The sequence below is a fragment of the Lonchura striata genome, chromosome 1A (genome assembly GCF_050655825.1).
Source record: "Lonchura striata isolate lonStrDom1 chromosome 1A, ASM5065582v1, whole genome shotgun sequence".
Taxonomy (NCBI): Eukaryota; Metazoa; Chordata; class Aves; order Passeriformes; family Estrildidae; genus Lonchura; species Lonchura striata.
Window position 1 is genome coordinate 22232990 of NC_140741.1, and position 20471 is coordinate 22253460.

Sequence of the window (20471 nt, forward strand, 5' to 3'; positions counted from 1 at the left end):
GGGCAGGCAGGCTGTTATTACTTTTACTGTATTCTAAACACGCACAGGCATACACACACATCTGTATCTTCAAAATCTGCCAAAAGTATTTGTTGTCGTCTCTAAGAAGGAGTAATGCTCTCCTGCAATGTGTAATTTATAAGCACTAGTTTTTGCTTCTTCTTATTATAAAAACAATTCATCTCATTGCAGAATGTGTGCTTAATTATAATTTTCTAATGCCCTTGAGTTTTTTGAAGTCAAATTTATTGCTCAAGTGTACTGTAGCCAATATAATCTGGTGACAAAGCAAAGGAATTAGCTTAAGGAACTGTTTTTTCTAGCACTGAATTTGTGATCTGTGACCTTTCACAAAATTTTTTCCCTTTTCCATGAGTCAGCTTCCTCATCTATTTTTTCTTTTTTTAATGGCTGGAGATTAATAGGTGAAATATGCCATATTTTTATTTTGTTAAGCACCAGAGCACAGGATCCATTCAGCACATTATTTATAGTGTACATCCCTGCATTTGAAACACCTCATCATATATACACTTCTAATTTGGCTTTACTTTTGCTATCATTACTAAACATAAACAACCCACATAGATTAAGGGCACTGGTGTTCATAGTAGTCTAAGTCGTATCAGTCATTCAATGTAAAATTAGTGCTAAAAGCAGTCAGTACTACCAGTGGTCTTGGGGCTCCATCACAACAGAGCAGTGTGGAGGGTGAAATCCATTTTTCTCTTGGATTCTGGTCCACACCAAAACAACATGGGCCTACTTGTGCAGGGCCTGAGGCACATGAGCTGTGCCCATTTGGAGTATAGGTCTTGTCTTTACTCCTCATCATCTCCAAATTTATCTGCTGTGCAAAGAGAGAAGAAAAGATAGGGATGCTGTGCACGATAGAAAGGGAGGTCAGCTTTTTCCTCCAAAGACATGAGCTTTCTCTACTTTGTGGCAGCTCCAAGTCGCATGCTAACAAATCGGCGCTGCTGCTCTGCTGCAGAGGGCTGTAGAGGTCATGTCAGTGACTGCTTTCGGAGCAACCCCAGGGGCATTTGAGCAAACGTTTTCTTCAACTGTTGACATCTTGGTGGCCTCAGAAAGCTGGCCCCCTGTGGCTCATAATGGGATGGTGGCTGGATGAGATGGAACGGGGCATTTAAACAAACCACTGTTGCTTTTCAGTCCTTGCTTGCATTCCTGCTTGCCTATGTATGTACCATATCACATCATGCATCTACATCCTGTGGGACATTCATAGTTGATAGAAAAATAACTTTGATGGAACCAACTCCACTATTTTTTAAGCGAAACTGCTCAGAAAACTTTGTTTTACTACCCACAGCATGGAGATGCTTTGTTTTTTTTACAGCTACAATATGAGTACCACTTGGAGAATAATGTATGCCCCAAGGGTACACATAAACTCCTGACCCTGCTTAAACTGTGTGGCACACAACCATGGACACACGTCAGCAACATTTGTGTGCTGTACCAAGCCCTGTATTGTGCCACATCATTCATATCCAGCAATAATGTTGCAATCACTGGTCCTGATCACTTCCTGCCAAATGGCAAACACAGCCTGTCCTCCCTATAAACAGAGACCTTTCCCACTGCACTGTAAGCCCAGTGCCAGCGCCAAACCATACCTCTCCACAGTTCCTTCAAGCCATAAAAAATTTTTCTCCCGCTTTCCTTCTGGCACAAAGCACAGTTTGGGAAATCTATTAGGGCTATTAATTTTGTTTCAGGGAGCGCAGGGGTGCTAGTGTTTTATTAACACAGTAGCTCTGCTCAATGGCAACATCTGGTTTTCAGTGAGGTTTCAGGATTGGGTTTTTTTTGCTCCATTTTCCATCTGTGTTGACTCAAGTCAGAAAGCAGTCAGCCACTTGTGAGACTGAGGTCTCCAAACACTTAAAGAGCTGAGATATTCTTTGAAACCCCTGGATCTTGGAAAATTAGGGCAGAATCTGACAATACCGAATTTTTCTCCAGAGGCTTGCAGCATTCACAATTCTGGTTCCAGCTAGGATCAGGAAATTAAAAATCACATGGAAACTTTTGCAGTGTTTTCAGGGTGGCTGTAGGTTACATCTCCACAGAGCAAAAAGTGCAGGAGGGAGACTTAATTTTTCCCAGGCCATTTGTTTTATGTTGTTCGTGTTTCCTGAAAGATGATTTACCTTGCTCGAGAAAATATGTAAGTCAAAAGAATAAAATCTAGGTTTTCTGGAGCAAAGAATGGAAATGCAGTTTTGGTGTCAAGGCATTAACAATTCATTAGGCTCACCTGTGTCCCAGCAGTGGGGCCAACACCAGACAGATACTCTTACAGCTGACACCAGCTGCATTTCTGATGTGCCTTATAAATCCCATCCCTCTGGGACTTCTGTTAGCTAGCTGTGGCTACCTGCCTGTGGCTTGAGCTCCAACACGGCAGGCAATGAGTGGCCAGAAGGACCTCCATGTTCCTCACCAGCTCTCCTGCTCTCTCCTCCAGTGCAGCCTGGACCCAGCTTTCTCCTAGTCCAGGAGCTGTGGTTCCCTGCTAAATCTCAGGGGAAGGCTGAGATACCTGAAAAGCTGTGATTACTGGCAGGATGGCTTCCCTGCCACCTCATCCACCTTTGCTTCTGTCCTTGCTTCCTTCCCTCTGTCCCACAGCACTCACTTTGAATTCATCTCTCCTGTTTCCTGCTGTTGCATTCTCTCCTTTCCCTGCTCCTGCATTATTCAGGTTTACTTCTCTGGCAGTGTTTTTGCCCTCTTTTTTTCACCTCTCAGCTCCCCATGCTCCGTATGCAGGAGGAAAATGGCAAGCCATGCAATACAGCCTTGTGAGCCATGAGTAATGACAGAATGAAAGGAAAAGGAGGGAAGGCAGACTTAATGCTCAGCATCTGAAAATGAAATGTTTGCTTTTTCTGCAGTCAGTTTTGTTAGAGATGCTCAGGATTCCTTGTTCCTGTCCCAGCAACCTGACTGAAGCAGGAGGCTGTGTCAGCTTGGGATGCGGATTTTGAGTCCAGACTCTACCTCTGTGGTACTGCCCAAGCCCAGATGAGCTTCACTGATGCAGCAGAAATTTGCCTGGTGCCAAGCTGACCTAGCTGGCAAACATAGCCTCATGCCTCATATTTTGAGTATTTAATGTTGCCCTAACTCTTACCCATTCTCAACCCTCCTTTTTTTTCCCCTGAAAAAAAAGCCTAGCCATACTGAGGAAAATAAGTCTGTAAAACAGGAACCGTTGAATTGTTTTAGGGTTAAGTTACAACTGTATTCGTTTTTTCCATGCATGATTTTTATTTTTTTTTTTTCTTTCCCAGACTGCTTGAGTCCTAAATTCCCCCTGTAAATCTGCTTTCTGTACCATCAGTTCTCAGAACAATGAACTGCTTGATATACCTGATAAGAGTTAACATGAGAAATTAATAAATCATTTGCTACTCCCTTCTCTTTTTTGCTGTAACTGGGTGTTGGTCTATAAAATGAAGGAAGTTACATTGAGCAGGAAGTTTAAAAATGCTTAGACAGATGTCATTTAAAAAAAATCAAGCTTGGCTCCCTGCCAAGTGTCTGTAATTAAAATTATTCTTCTTAGTGAGAAAAAAGCAGATGCAAAGGGAGGTTTCCTGTCTCTCAAAGAAGGAAATACAAATAACTGTTAGTCTTGCCTTTGTGTGTGCATGTGTGCACGCATATGTGTTTGTGTTAGTGTACGTCGTGGTGCGGGACTCTGATGCTTATTTCTGAATTGCCTTGTGATAGAGTGCTTTAGTCAATACTGTGGGGATGTGTGCTTTATTATAATCTATGCTCTTTTTGGTCTTGTTTTTAAATTAGAGCTTTGTTGGAAAATACTGTATATAAATTGCCCTTTCCATATTCCAGAAATGGCTGTTCTTACAGAAAAGAACAGTGCATTTCTGTGTATGGTGTTGAAGGGAGAACAGGATGTGGGTGGGTGTACACATGTGTATATAGCTATACTTATCTATACACATCATATAGCTAGAGCTGATAGCTGTATTAACATAGAAACCAATGCAGTTGGTTGTGCAACTTTTTAGCATATGTGGAAGTATACAAATATATAACTGTTTCTATCAACATAACTTCTTTTCTTCAGTACAAGCATCTTTAGTTTGATGCCTTTAAATTATATTTTTATTTTGTTTCTTGTCTGATACACAAATTCTAAAACAGTCTGTTAGTCAAATTAGTCAAGTGTTCCATCAGGAAATGTGCTCTGTGGATTCTTCTGTTGCCACTATTTGAAAGGGGACTGATTTCTTTTCTCTCCTATGCAGAGATAGACTTACAATTTACCTAAGTTGAAGAAATTAGATCAATCCATTTACCATGCTTTTTTTTCAGATACTGCCCTGAAGTTTGTAGTTTTGTTTCTGTTTTAAAAAGAAACAAGCTCTTTTTGAGGAATGGCAGACAAGGTATGGTCACATGTTCCAATGCTGATCCATGAGAACAGGCAGACGCTGGTGGAGCAATACCCATCAGTAATAGTGAGGGCTATTTGTGCCATATTCCTATCTGGATGTAAAGTTGTTTGCTGCTTTCAGCGCCCTCACATTTACAAAGGACAGATGTACAGTGTGGTTCTTCCACCAGCATTCATAACCAGCTTTAGTTATTGTATATCTGCATTGAGATGTGCCATAGCATAGATACAGTTCCCTAGCAAAAGTGTACTGGTAATATTGTTTATTCTCCTCACCCTTTTTGGGGATAAGTGGGTCCAGGGAAAGGATTCTGTTGCAGGCACATTTTTCTTTCTTTCAGAATTTTTCATAAAAGAACAGAAAAGAAAGGAAGAGAATACAATTTCTATTTCTACTCGTTTTCCCATGTAGAATGTGTTTGAATAATTGTTTACCTAGGGTGATTACTTGATTAGATTATGGTGAGGATTGTTTGAGCCTGATGGCCAATCCAATCCACCTGTGTCTAGACTCCTGACAGAAAGAAGTTGTGAGTTAGCTATGGTAGTTAGAAAAAATAAGTTTGTAGTTTTAGCATCTCCTTTAAATAGTATATTAATGTATTGTAGTAGAGTTATAATAAAAAATCATTCAGCCTTCTGAACTAGAATCAAACACCATCGTTTCTTCCCACGAGGTTCACCTACATTTACAATAGGGTCAGTAGAATTGTGCTTGTACTGACATGGAGTTTTCCTAATTTCCAGTGGTTTTTAGGTGACTGTGCCTGAATTTGCCTCCAACTCTGAAAGTGAGGTGTAGCCCCAGCCCCGATGTACCAATCAGTCCATATTGCTCTAACAGATATCAGATGGCATATCAATACAAACACACTGCATGCTGTACAGACAGCACAGGGTAGAGGTGCATAGGTGCAGGGCCCCTGTCTCATCTTGAGCACATGGAATGAGGAGTAGGAGACAGCAGATAAGATCCCCAGTATGTTTTGGGTGTGATGACCATAGATTGGCATATCTCTCCTTTCCATGAGACCACAACAATACATTGGAACGGCTTAATTGTGCTGCTCTTTTCTTCAGGACTCCACAGCCACTGAGCTTCTGTTTGTGGGCTGACTGGGCTCACTGAAATGACTTTCCTACAACCCACAAGAACCACTACTTACATTGATAAACCCTGGCTGACCTGAGTATCAGAAGCTGGTTGGCATGCTGGTGCAGTGTGCACTAACCTTTGTAAACAACTCGTCCATGATTTTGGCATCTTTGAGTGCTCCTGGAAAAACTTCTCTTGGAACAGATAACAGAACTCGCTTCTGTACTTTGAGTTGCCAGATTATCTGGCAAGAAAGCTGCTAAAAAGAGGTTCTGAGAACAGCTGAAAAAGAGCAAGTACATGCCTGCTGGAAGAAATAGAGCAACTGGTACCACTGAGCAAGAGTAATGGTGATCTGAAAACACACGAGAGGAATATGAACATGTACCTCGTGTGGGTGTTGTGGTGCTGTGAGAGCCAAAAAGAGTTCTTAATTGCTCAGAGAAATATAGAGGGGCTAGTCAGAATGGACAAGACCTAATGTAGGCTTTGGAGGTGAGATCAGCTTACAAAAGCTAAGCCCAAGAACGCTGTTGGAAAGTTTAGCAACAGCTAAGCTTACAGCTCTTTCAGAAAAGGGAAAAGAAACATTTTGAACTCACAATCCACTTTATAGCTCAGCCCAAGGCTATAGGTAATCCATCTCTAGCAATGCTAGGATGTCCTCTGTAAACACGTTGAAAAATAGCATTTCAACAATTCTTGTGTCCTCCTTGAAAAGATAATTGTTGCTTCTGTTGAAACCCAGAGATCCTATGAAAAGGTAGGGAAGGTCAAATGTATAGCACCAACATGAGAAACCCCTGGTTGCTCTTCCAGTCCTGACTATACTCTTCTGGAGGGCAGTTTGCCTAAATCTAATCTGGTTGGGTTTGCAATTATGCCTGGTCTTCCTGGGATATGACTACCCAATGTAGTTTTCAGAGGTCCCAGGCAAGTAGCAGGAGAGGTTTTATTTCTGCTTCCCAAGTGGAAAGGGGAGCCATGGAAGGATTAAATGGCCTAATCTGTGGCAGCACTCACATCTCCCAAATTCTCATCTGATGCCCTACTCTCCTAATCAGCAAATGTTTAAACTCTTTCTTTGCTTTAAGCTGTTGAGCCATTACACAGAGAAGATAAGGCAGTCTCTGCTTGCTGGCAGAGATGATGTTTGTTCCTGCCTCCCCTTGTAGTGGTGTGCTGTGTCTGCATTTGGGGATATGAGCTGGGAGGGGAAGGCAATGGGGACTTTTACTTGGGCCAGGCAGAGGGAGGACTGATCCTTCCTAAGAGTGTCAGAAAAATATACCAATGATTTTTACTCTTGTGCTGCTGTGCTGCAGACATTTTGCAAGTGGAGAAGGAAAGCAATGTGGTTTTTTTTGTTGGCATCTTGACAAAGCATTTTCATGAGCATGACTGCCCATTGAAGACATCTGTCTGAGTTCCCAGCCCAGGGAAGCAAGCAGATCTGGGCAAAGGTTTGGGGCTGCATTAGGTTCACTAATGTTTCACACACGTGAATCCAGGGACAAGCAGCAGATGCCCTGAGCAGGCCTAGCCAGTGCTTTCAGCTGAAATGTGTGTTTTGTGTCCGGCACATTCTCAAGGAGCTCTTTTGAGGAGTTCTAAGTAAACAATAAATCTCTCCACAATGGAATTCATACTGAGTGAATTATCAGGGTTAAAAAAATATTCTGTTGCTTTCAGCTCTTATCTTTGTTTACCGTATCACCAAGGACAGTGACCCGCCTTTGTGCCCTAATACTGAACTGTCAGCAAGAGAGACAGGAAGTGCTGCCTCCTCTATAGGCTCAGCATATAGGCTTAATGAGAAGAATAACATTTCAGCAGCAGCAGCTGTTGGTTTTGCTCAGTTTGGTTTATTCTCTTTTGTTGTCTTACTTCAGCAAACCTAGATAATCTTAGAGAAAGGCTTTTGTGCCAAGTTTCTGAACTCTAATTTGGTGACCTTCAGATATTTAAACATTATTAAGACCAAGTCAAGCTGACAAAAGAGTCTATGTCCTTTTCATTTCCCACCAAGCTGAGCGTGTTGCATCCTGTGTGGAGCCTGGTTGTGCACAGCACTCTGAACACCAGCCATCTTTCAGCTTGAGAGAGCAGGGAGTGCTCCAACCCCAAGCAAGACATTGTTTCCATCCCTCACAGTGGTAATGCTGGGTTAAATGGAAGCCCCACCACTCCTGGGACACATGATTAATAACTCCCCTTACTGAAGTAAGAAATGCAAAATGGAAAAAATATTAAAATAGGAAACCACCATCCAGGACAGAGCATTTTGGGCTGACTCCACACATGGGGGAGTGGCACTGCCTTGTCCCAAGAGCTGACCCTCTGGGTACTGGGGAGCAGGGGACATGAGAGCAGCACAAGCCTGCCTTCTACATCCTGACACTGGCTGCAGGAACCCATCCTGGTGTCTGCTCTGGGAGCAGTTTTGGTGCAGTTTCTCTTCCACAAGTCTAATAACAGCAGTAGTTTCCCTGTATGGTTCCCAATTCATCATTTGAGAGGGCAGAGGTGCAGGGAGAATTCCCATGGATCCTAGCCTCTGTTTGGACCCCAAGGACATCATAGCTAGATAAATCTTGAATTCAGATCCCTTAAAGTTTAAATTTCAGCTATTTTTTCCATGCAAAGGTAAGCAAAGAGTGTGTTCCTTTGCTGGTTTGTTGCTGGTGTGTCGGTAAGTGTAAAACACATATTACAACCATTTTCCCCCAGCAACTGCACATTGTAAAACAAAGCTTTAATGGTGGGTTAAGTTCATTTCTTTATTTACACAGAAGGAATGTGTAAAATTTCTGTTCTAGTAGTCTGTCCACGATTTTGTTTTCCTTTCAGAATTTACCTTTATCTTGTATAATATCAGTATTACCTTCTGGGGCTTACCTTACTCATGACATTTTTTTTTAAGGCAGGGGATTGTTGTTAGTACCAAATCATGATCAGGCTTTAAACATGATCATCATATGCTGCTGTCCTCTGAGCATGCCAGCAGTATCCACATGATTAGGCTTTATCAGTCTTATTTATGAAGAGTGGTGGAGGAGAGGAAAAGACTTCCCCAAATTTGCTTGGAAAGCTGTGTCAGTACTTGACCTTCTGCTAGCAGGCCCTGTGGTTTTGCCACACAAGGGCTACTCCCCACACTCCTCCTGCCCTTGCAATAATGTGCCTGGAATCTGACCCCATATTTCCCACTGTCGTGTTGGTATCAGCTGGAGATAAATGAAGCCTTTTGTTAACTTGTTCCTTGCTTTGTGGGGTGCTCTTCTCTTCTGCTTTAAAGAAGAGCCTGTGGTGATGTAGCATTGAGGCAGAGCTACATATAGGCACTGTCAGCATGGTGTTTGTAATATACTGGCCAAAGCATCTCTAGTGGCAAAAATGAGACAAGACTCCAAAGAGCACAAAAAGGAATTTTCTATCAAGTCCACTGGAAGCAGGGAGCAGGCTGTCACCTTCCCTGGCTCTTCAGCTCCCAGCCTGTGTAGTACCAAGGAGCAAAAGTGGTGACGTGCATATGCAGAACACAAAAAAAGTCTTCCTACATCCTGACCTAGATAAATAGGTCTTGGAATGAATTTTCTGACTTTACAGCAGTGACACTTTGAGTCTTCTGAGACTTGAAGAATATAGATATATATTTTAGTCATTTTTATACTGTTTCAAATAGGTGGATGTGTTACAGAAAGTGCACATGCACATGTGTCCATGCATGTGAAGAGAGGGCAAAAGTACTAAGACCAATCTCTCTTACTGTGCCATAATGTGAAGTAGGAAGCCAATGTATTAGCAAAAACAGTGGGTATGGACAGAAGTGCAAGATGCTCTGGTTCTTCCGAGCCATGTTGCAAATACCTTGGGAGCTGAGGCAGGAAAAGCTATGAGGCTGCTCTGAGTTGTGCTGGCAGAAGGCAGGTCAAAGTACGCCAGGGGTGCAAAAGGGGATCACATCCATTCACAGTGTTTATCAGCATGTTTCTTATGAGAGGTGTAGCTCTGGCAGAATATGATCCCAAGTAATCTGCTTTCCAAAATCTTTTCTTTCATATTTGAGCCAACTTTCTCCCAGGATTTTTTGGTGGTTGTTTGGGTTTTTTTTGTTTTTGTGTGAAATAGGTATTATATAACTGGGATTATGACTTGGGCTGCCAAAATGTTGCAAGGTATGGTCTAAACCAGAGCAGCAAAGTTGGAATAGCAACATGCCATTGGCTTTTTGATTATCCTGCTGGCTCACTACAGAGTATTGTAGATTTCTTTATGCACAGAAAAGTCAAAAATAATAAGCACCCTTCATCCGTCACATAGTCTCTATTTATACATCAAGGTAGGTGTGAAAAGGAAGAAGTCCTGGGTTTTTTCTTTTTTTTTTTCTTCTAATTTAATTTTTTTTTACTGTTTAATTAAATTTCTTCATTTACAGTCATGCAGCTGTCTAGGCTTCTGCCATAGATAAGTGGATCTTCATCTGACAGCAACAACCAAAATTTATCTTTCTTTTCCCTCTCTCCCCCTCACTTCCTCCCTTCCCCACCTCCCTCCCTAGTACTCAGCAGAAACAAAATGCTATATATAAACTCAGCACAGTTCCCCCCCGCCCCCCCACCCAATTACTTTGTCTGCATGTTTCAATTTCATTCTGTGTCAAGCTTTGCCAAGGTACCAAGTTTGGCATCTTCAAAAGGGAGTTGGATGATTAATCCTTGAGGCCCCTCTTATAGTAACACCCCTCACACACCCCCAAAATGTACTGTGGATATTCTGAGGGGCAGCTCATGCTTGTCTGATGTTTATTCACATGAAGTTCCTGGTTTTTTTCTTCCTTTTTAAAAAAGTCTGCATGATTCTAGCTGAGTACTAGCAGCAGATGGCCAAAGGGCAGGCAGGGATGGCTCATAGTGCTCAGTAAATGGAATATTACCAGCATCCTGTCATCGGGTCTCTGTTATTGGTTTTGTATTCTCTCAAATCACTCAACACTGAAGTCAGGTGTATAACCAGAATCTCATATTTCATTATTAAAACAAGAGACAACCAGTAAAGAAAAAAGAAAAAAAAAATGGTTTCTAGTTGAAGAGGTAAGACTGAAAACATGAATCCCAGTTCAGAAGCCAGAAGACATATGAAGTTCAAAATACTGTTTTTTGTCATAAATCTCCTGTGTTTTCCAGCAAATTTCAAAGTATGCTGGGGCCTTGCTCATAATGTTTGAGCGATCGGGATTGGCAACATGCTAGCTGCTCTCGTGTGTGTGACAGGCCCTTTACAGAAAAAGCCTACAGCTGTGTTTTGTCTTGGTACTCAGAAAATCCCTCCCCACAAATTAGCTCATCTATAGATATCTACAGTTCTTTGTGCCTCAATTCATGATAAAAAGGCAGAGTGCACCATCCTTTATGAGGTATTTTGTATGGGTAAAATTGGTAGTGAACCCCCTGCAGAACAGTATGTTTTATGCACTTGCCTGGCTTAAAAGCACTCTTTCGTGTTGAATGATTCTATCAAATGTGTCAGTTTGTGGGTGCCACCTTTGTGACTCAGTGGTGTCCAGATCAAGTGGCCTCCCTGTCAGGGCTGGCTCGAACGCAGCTGGGTGTCACTGTCTTGGCCAGGTTCCCCTGTACCCTAGAACTTTTGAGACTTGATGCTTTTGAGCTTTGAAAAATAAGAATAAAGGATAAGATACTGGGCATTAAAGTAACATGGTCGTAAATGAAATGACACCACAGATGTGAGGTGTTGCAAATTTTAAAAATAAGGGTATTCTTGGAAATGCAGAGGTAAATGAGTGATGTGGCCAGGCACTGAAACAGGAAAGGGTCAGGTTTAAGATGCAAAAGTATCTTTGAGAAGCAAGGGAGAAAGAGCAGCAAATTGGTCTTTACACCAGGACCATTGTGGAACTGTGAGGTAATAAATAAATAAAGGCCAAAGCAGCTTACTCATAAAGCAGAAGAAATCGTGAGCAATACTTTCCATTTGCCTTCCCTGTAAAGCCTTATATCATCCTAAAACATGCTGGAAATGACCTTGTTCAGACTACAAATGCATTCTGTATTTTCTCACTGCTGATCCTGTGACTTCATCCTGCAGCTCTTTGAGTTGTGCTTTTGTCCCCCCTCATTTCCATGTGCTCACAGGGGCCAGTGAATCAGTGCACGAGGAAGGGTTGAATTACCCCTGGCAGCACATGGTGCCCCTCAAAAAGCTGTTTTTGGAAGCTGCACTTTCCGGGCTCTGTCCTCAGCTCCTGCTGATGTGGGGACAGGTCCTCTAACTCAGGGATTCACATCTGAGCTAAAGGAGACCATGAAACAGGTAGCCCCTGAGCTGCTTACTGTTTTTTATAATCTCTTTTCAAATATGCATCTTCAAATGTCAGAAAGGCTCAGGCCTTGGTTTCTTTTCTTGTCTTCTCTTCAGTTTTTGTGGATAACTTGGACACTGATAACTGCAAAAGAATTCCAGATAAAAAATTAACTTTTGCATTTATTTCCTGGGCTTAAAGACAGGAAGGCTCTCCTTGGGGAGGATCCAGTGGAGTTTTTCCACTGGCCTTTTTTTGATTGGAAACATTCCTGCAACTTGGGTACAGTTTGAGTGTCATTACAGAGGTCCAGTTGGCCCTCAAATAACCTACTGTGCTTATCAGTGTAATCAGGACCAAGTCATTGTGAGAAGTAAATCATAAACAGATGGACAGTCATGCCATGCTGATCCACAAAGGGTAGAGGAGAGCAAAGACACAAAACAGCACCAGAACAAGACACCACGATAGCTTCGCTAAATCTAAGCGTGAACAGGCTTAGGGAAATTTTTGTGTTCCCAGATGGAGAGTCAGGGAATAAAAGGAGAGAGATCCTTGAATAGGCATCTGCCAGGATTCTTTGTAGACAGCTTTATCTGAACATCTAGAGAAGTTTGTTGTATGTTAGTGTCACAGTAGCAGATCCCCCTGCTCACAGCCATCTCCCCACTGAGCTTCGGGTAGTGCATTTTGGGCTGACAAGTCATGTTGTTTTCTTCAGAGCTCTTCTTCATGAACTGGAGGAAGAAAACACAAAAGTCATTTCAAGTGCTATCAAATTTTTTCACGTCCCAGTTGTAAATTGCTTTGTTGTACCCAAAGCAGACAGTGCTTTTCAGAGAGGGCAAAAGAGGAAATGGCACTGAATAGCTTTGGTTAGAAAATACGTTTTTCCCCTTTCTTTGTGCATTTTTCGTATTTTCAGTTAAACTGTGAGATGTTTCAATGGGAACAAACTTTGCCCTTTTGCCTTGTAGAAAGGCTGCATGCTAAAATTTGGAGCTAGGACTGGAAGTGGCCTTTACCAGTAAATTTTACCTGCATTAGGATAGGAGGTGCAGAAGTCTACGGCAAGGCATTGGAGCTTTGGCACCAGAAGCACTTCTTTACATTCTGTGCTTTTAGTACCATCAGTTTCTCAAGAACAGGCTGAACCTTGAATTATGATTTTGGCAGCTGAAGCAAACAAGGCTCCTTTTTGTTTATGCTGTGCAATGGATTTCTTTCTTTTTCGGTCACTTTAAGCCTATGCATTCAGAGCAGTATTTGCTAATTTATGAACAGGAGTCACACTGCAGCTGAAAAATAAAAATCAGGCTAGTTATGAAGACTTGAGCTGGTGGGTGCTCAACTCTTAAGGCTGTAAATTGATGGTCTCAGTTTTCAGCACCTCTGCTGGCCCCTTGTGTGTAGGGGAGGGATTATTTACCAGGAACACCTCACACACACGTTTGGAAGATGACCAACTAATTAATGTTTGCTAAACGCTTCGCAAGCCTCAGGGGAAAAACAACTATGGAAAAGCAAAGTCTTGTTATTGTACTGCACTTAATGTACGTTAGATGTTTCCAAGGCATCAAGCACTGCATAAATGTTGTATGGTATTAAAACTGACCTGGCCTTGTCGGGACAAATGATAATTACGCTGAGTGATGAGAGAATCTTGCTGTTTCTCTGCTACAAATGTTTTCCTGATTACTAATTCAGAAAAGGTCTCATCCAGCAATTGCTGAAGCCAGTGACTTAAGCAGCCACTGGCTCAAGAAGGGCAAATTACAGAAATAATTTATTTTGTGTAAAGCTCTGATCTCCTCATAGGCTGGACTGTGCTCTCCAGAGCATATTTCCCCAAACTGCATCCTGGGGCCGAGTCATGGTTCAGTCCATAAGGCTGCCATAGGGATGAAGAACAACCAAAAACAACCTCAGTGTGTAGACCATAAGATGGCCTCTATTTGCAGCATGAAAATTCATGCTGATGTCTTTTAATATAAACATAACATGAGGAAATAAACATTTGATTAAACTAAACACACAGGCCTTTCATATTCAAGGTCCTAATTTAAAGCACTGTCACCTCCATACAGAAAATACCAGCTGGAGCAGGAATGATTAAATTAAATTATCTGGCTCTTATGTGATACCATGAATGTCTACTGAGAGGGGGAAAAAAATCCCTCCTCTTTATTCCTGTAGATCTGCAGCAACCATCAAGGGACACTTCTGTAGCAGGAAGGATTAAGTCTTGCACGAACTTCAGTGGTTAATGTGCTTTGGACTGGTGACATGCCCTTCGGACAGACCTACCCCAGTTTTATAATTCTCTTTCTCAGCCTTTTGGGCCTCTGGCAGTCCTTTCTCCTGTTTAATTTCCTCCTTGCTTCCCTCCCACTGGGATCCTTCACCATTCAGCATTTCTGCCACCCAAGTAGAAATTTTGATTGTGTTAGACAAGTATAGAAAGAGAGACTTTTGAGCCTCAGTGGGCTGTGGAGGGAACCCGGGGTGGATTTCCTGGGGGCCGAGTGTTTTTTAAGGAGGCAAGAAAGAGGCAGTCTCTGTGCCTCTGATGATCTTAGCCTGCTGCAATGCATGGGCAGGGATTATGCCACATCAAAAATAGCTGGAGCAAGACATGCATTGCATAGAGGTAGGGAGACACTTCTAGAAGGGTGGTACTCTTCCCCACATTGCCTAAGTAAAATAATAAAAATTAGCATAGTGAGAGTGTGAAACACTGTCTGGCCTGGCAGTGTCATCACACTGGGGAACTGCACCTTCCTTTGTGACAGCACTCCAAGCACCCAGTCTCACTTAGAGGTATTTAATAAATTTTCATTCGAGGACACACACTTCTCTTGGCAGTCTGGGACTAGAGGAAGTTAACAAATTAACAAAATTTAAATAGAAACAGATTGTTTTCTCCTTTCCTTTCATTCATAGATTGCGTCAGAAAATATTTCCTTAGAGATTTTCTTCTTTTTTCCTGACTTTCCTTTTTCTGGATCTTCTACCTGATGGCACACGTTCTGTTCTTGCTGATCACCATGTGTCAGTAGTAATGTAGGTGGGAGAGAATTTCTGACTGTTTTGGTTTCAGCTTTTATGTTTATCTGTTTGGCTTTGGGACACTGTTCAGTTTCAGGAAGTATTTTTATCTCGCAGAAGTCTCCTTGTGAGCAGTGATGCTACAAAGACCTTGTTTTAGCACCGTGAAAGCTACTGGAGGTAGTATAAGGTCTGTCTTCTGTCAGGAGCTGAATTTTTTGATTCAAAAAGCAAAGTAACATTAAAGTGAATTGACATTAGTGTAACCTTATACCTTTTGGCTCTTTCCCCAGCACTATTTGGTGCATCCTTAGAACCACATTTTCCTCTCTCTTACACTGATACAGCCCCAGGGAGTTGCGTGGATTTGCACCAAAGTGATGGAGAGAATTTGGCTGCAAGGTCTGTGTGTAATGTGGTTATCAGTGCAAAACTGGTGTGCCAGCCTTTCCCACCAGCTCTGAACTCAACCTGCAAATCAGCAGCTTCCTCTGTGAATGGTCAGTTGGCTTGCATGGCAGTGAACCAGAGAGAGCTGGAGTTTTAGAGGTGAGGGTGACTGGAAGGTGGTTTGAACAAAATCCCGTAAGACTAAATTTATCTGGCACTCACAGTCTTTAGGAGGAGCTGGGAGGATTTTGTTTTGAGGTGTCTGAAGCACTGAGTGTTGTCACATCTTGAGATGTGCCTCAGTGAGCAAAGTAACTTTGTCAAACCTGGTGAGTAGCCAACCAAGGGTGGGGGTCAGAGCCTGACAAAATTCCATTTGAATAACAACCCAAGCAGATGAAAGAGGTGGCAGATAACCCACATGGAACAAAGAAATAAATGGAAATCTTGGGAGTGCATGTTTTGGATAGCTTTTTCTTGCTTCTGGGGAAAGATGCAAGAGGGGATGGAGCTGAGAGCTTTACTGTTGATTTCTGAGAGCATGTGAGAAGGCACAATGTGGATGGCAGAGGCTCTAGTGCTGCCATGGTGTGCTCTAAGGATTTGCGAGATGCTGGGCAGCTCAGAAAGTCTCTTTGTCTGGAAAGAGTCAGGCAGTCTGGAAATCAGGCTTGTTGTCCTATTTTTTATCCCTGAACCTTGTCCTAAATTCTGTAGTCAAGAACTTAATATTTCGCTAGAAGGTTCTGTAGGCCTCTGTCACTGGAAGTGGACAACAGACACTTGGTGATTTTAGGCAGGCTTTTCTCCATCTTAAGGCCATGATCTGCCTCTCAGAGTGAGTGGGACTCTGGAGCTTTGGGGTCCTGTTTCCTAAGCAGCATGGGCTGGTTGTGCCTGGTGCTTTGGCTCAGAGACACATCTCACCTGGCAGGTGCAGACAACAGGGAGGAGGAATTTGCAGTAAGTATTGCATGAGGAATGCCATAAGCATTTTTTAAGTGTTTGGTCCAGGTTCTGGGGATGAAGCTAAGAAATTTTACATCATCAACTTGGCCCTGTCCTGCTGCCTGAGGAGGCTTTAGTTTGGTGCTTTACAGGGGCTCCAGCACATTGTCAGGAAAGTGGTCAAACATGAGACAAGCTTTCTTAAAGCAAGTTAAAGACAGATATCTGTTAAACCACCCCACCCCTTTTTATCATTGATCTGCATTTTGAGTGCAGTCCAGTCTCTAGCCTTTCCTTTCCTGATAAGGTTGTTGACAAAGGTGTCATGGGGCAGCCCTAATTTAACTTTCTTGTACTGCACGTTCTTGCATTTCTTCCCCCTCTCTGAGGCCGAGTAAGGCACACAGGCTCTATTTCTGTTAGAGTATGAGCAGCTCCTAGAGGTGACCAAGGAGAGGTCAAAACCACAGGCAGATTCTTTGATCTATTGGCAGCTTTGTACCCCTTGGATCAAGAAACATTATTGACCTGTTTGTCAATGGCTGTGTGTGGTCTGAGTAGCCCTTTTGACAATTTGAAAGGGAGTTGGGTGAGATTAATGCGTGATGATGGCTTTTTTTTTACTCCTATCCTATCACTATCCGAAGTCTGCATTTTCGGGGAGAGCCCATGTGGGCTGTGTAGCTATGCATACACAGATAACTCATGGATCTGAATCTGTGCTTAATCTGCACGTCATCTCTCTGACCTGGACTTTGTCACAGCCACACCTGCCCGTGAGACATTGGATTTGGATTGCAATTTCTCAGAAACCTCAGCTGGTTCAGTATCAGGCCATGACTCAGCAGTGCTCCTTGTGAGGAATGTGGTCTCGGCAGGCTTTCTGCTTTTAAATTGATTTCAGGTGTACATCACACTGTCAGCTGCACAAAATTTTCTCTGATTTTTTTTTTCATTACTGGATGCCAAGCATCACTAGAACATGGCCAATAGGATAAGTGGAAATCTCTTATTCACTGACGTGTACTTTGAATTACCATTCCCAAAACAGAGGCAGGAGAGGAGGATGATCATCAGCTGCTTTGGGGAAAAGTTAGTGTCTCTTCTTGAGCTGTCACTGAAGATGGGTTCATGCTGGACGTTGTATGGAAGCAACTGAGATGCAGGCATATGTTCCCTTCTGCTGACTTGGCTGTGGTGACACCAGCCACAGCCAGCAAAGAAGAGCCAGCAACTGGGAACAGTAACAACTCAAACTGCAGCAGAGATTGGCCAGACCGCTCCTGTCAGCACTTGGATTCCCTTGCTGTTCATTGAGGAATTAAAAGTTAACTGAGGGCGGTGGTAAAAAATAGGCTTGCCTGCCTAGAAAATGCTAAAACCAATCCTGAAAAGCAGAGGTGGATCTGAAGGTAGTCATCTTTCTTGGAGTTTATATGGGGATTAAAACAAGCGTCATCCTTGTAGCACATAGGCAATTTTTTAATCACTGCTGGTATTTCACCTCAGGGTACTCTGTGGGAGGAAGAATTAATTTCCCATCTTTTTCTAGCTAATGGAGGCTTGTGATTTTCTGCCAATCATAAAGGAGAGTCTGTGGCCAAACTAGATGCCAGAAGTGATTGAATAGTCTGGGATTGGTAAGGTGTACCACCTCACCTCCAGAAACCAAACTGGGGAAACATGCATGCAGAGAAATGCCACAAGATGTTACATGGCCATTTCACTTCCACATCAACAGGAAAAGACACTACAAGGCTGTGGAAAGCATAAGAAAAACTGCTGTGCAAAGCAGTGGCTGCAAAATTAAAATACAGGATGTTTTATTATATGCAATCCTCCCTCTCACCCCCCTCCCCCCACCCCCCCCCCCTCCCAATCTCTTCTTGTTAAAGACAGAAATCTTTCTTAGTGAAAAAAACCTCCTCATCTTGAGTACAAGGCAATTTAGATTTTTTTTTTTCAGGGGGTTAAAGTGGCATGTTTGCACAACACCACCCTCACCCCAGCAAACCTGCCAGCAGTTGATAGATATAAATAGGTTCATTTAGGGAGAAAAGCATATTTATGTTCCTTTGAAATGTGCTTGGCTAAGGACATATTTTTAAGAGAGGGAGTGGAAAAACAAATGAAAAATATTTTCTTTGAAAGGGAAAAAAAAAGCAATAAACTGTCCTTCCTAAATAGAGATGCTTGGCTTGTGTGTACTTTATGCAGCTGCAGGTCAGACCTTGCAAACAACTACTAAATTAGGTCCAGCTACTTTGAAGCTAAAAGCATAGAAGTGCCAATAATTAAATTGCATCAGATGTAGGAAATGACTGATGTGTCTGTCATTCTCATGATAGCAGAGTTCACTCTGCTGCCATTTGACTGACCCCTCCTTCTTTATGTAAGCAAAAGGAATTTTCTTCTAAGGAAAATCAGCTGCTTTTACACCTTTGTTTTGTTTTCTGAACTGCTAATCCCCTGAAGGTATAGAAGCTATTTGAAAGAGCAAATCAAAGCTCCAATAATTTAGTGTTATATTATTCGTTGATGTATGGTTTGATTTAGTGGCTACTTATTATATCAGGTTACCATATAATTATCTTAATTATTGACTCCAGAAGCAAGTAGGGGGATTATGAGAGAAACAGGAAAGCCCAGTGGAAAGAGCATGGTTCAGAGAATCAAACACATCTCAATGTGCTCTTGGCTCCACCACTCATTTTCTCTGAGGCTGGACTCTTCTCTCAGCCAGCATGTCCATGAAACCAGGAGGGATTGCAGGAACAGGACTCAGATGCTGACTCAGGCTTCAAAGAAATGCAAGAGAGCAGTATAAAAAGGCAAGGGGAAAGTTCTGAATGATAATTGTAAAACTGGCAGAAAAAAAAAAAGAATGCACACCACAGCAAGCATTTGCATTGAAGTGTGGAGCACCTCTGTGGGCATGGCGAAAGGGAGTTGTGCTGTGAAGACCAGAAATTTCAGACTGCATTTCCAGCCTCTGCTACTGATTTCCCCCACAAAAAGGCAGCCCTCCGATCCCTTTCTGTAAAACAAGGGTGATAAAAATCATCCTCCTGGCTTTGGTTTCAGCTATTGGAATTATTGGAGCACCGCTTCTCTCAGCTGTCAGCCATGGTTCTCACGTGGCTTTTAGGCTCCTAGTCCTTTGTCTGATAACCCTGATAACCACTGACCTAAGCCAAAGGTTTGAGTTAGCAAGCACCACCAAAAAATAAAAGTCACACTGAAATGCTGTAAGTGCAGTCCATATTTCCTGTATTGATAAAATTTGTCATATACTGACAAAATACTTCATCTATTGACAAGCTGAGTTGCATCTTTTCCCCTGAGAGAGGAGCACACACACTGGTTCTACTCAGCCTGTGCAAATTACTTGCTCTGCTTCTGCTTTTCTTTCCTGAGCCAGAAAATGGGGATAATAGAATGTATCTATTTCCTTCCTAGAAAAGATCTGTTAATGTGAAATGGTGCACAGTGGCTTAGTGCTGAATAAGTGGGATACCCTAATCCAGCAAGGTATCCTTGTTCTATTGTATGCCTTTTCTGCGTACCATCTGGAGTTGTTCTTTGCTTAGTATTTTCAGTATGTACCATATGTTTTTGCATGAAAATTCAATAAAATATGCATTATACATGAAAAGTGCTGTAGTAAATAAAGGAAGGATGGGATCCAGTCCCCTTTGTGAACGGCAGGGGCCCCAAATCTTCATAAAAGGTTTAGTCTAGTCTGACGTCTGTGCTTTTCTCCAATTTACTCTGTGTCAGTCTTTAGGAGATGGTCTAATTTAAAACAAAACTGTACTTTCCTGATTAAGCTATTCTATATACTTTGGCTGCCCTCTGCTGAGAGCACTGAATAAAACAGGGAAGATGCCCTTTTTCCGAGGAAGGTAACTGTGGAAGAAATTCCCTGTTTGTCTGTCTTGTCAGTGCTGCTGTTTAGTGGCTCTCATCTGTTTGTTGCCAGTCAGAAGGCAAAGTCTTATGAGCTACAGCCCTGTTGGGCTTTTAGTGCCCACCACTCCTTGTCAAGGGCTGGATGGCTTTGTAGGATTGTGAAGACGTGGGCTCAGGCATTGACCATCATGAAAAATTAAGCAGCATTAAGCTAGGGATGGAAGAAACAGGCTTCTCCACTCAGGCACTATTGCAGTCCTGCCAGGTGGGATTTGAGCTATATTTCGGCACCTCAC

The 20471-nt window shown here is 42.5% G+C and overlaps 1 protein-coding gene across 9 annotated transcripts in view; it reads left to right on the plus strand.

The window, feature by feature from the left end:
- Positions 1–20471, plus strand: part of TBXAS1 (thromboxane A synthase 1) — a 242173-nt gene that overhangs the window by 214127 nt on the left and 7575 nt on the right. The gene's annotated exons all lie outside the window — the stretch shown is intronic.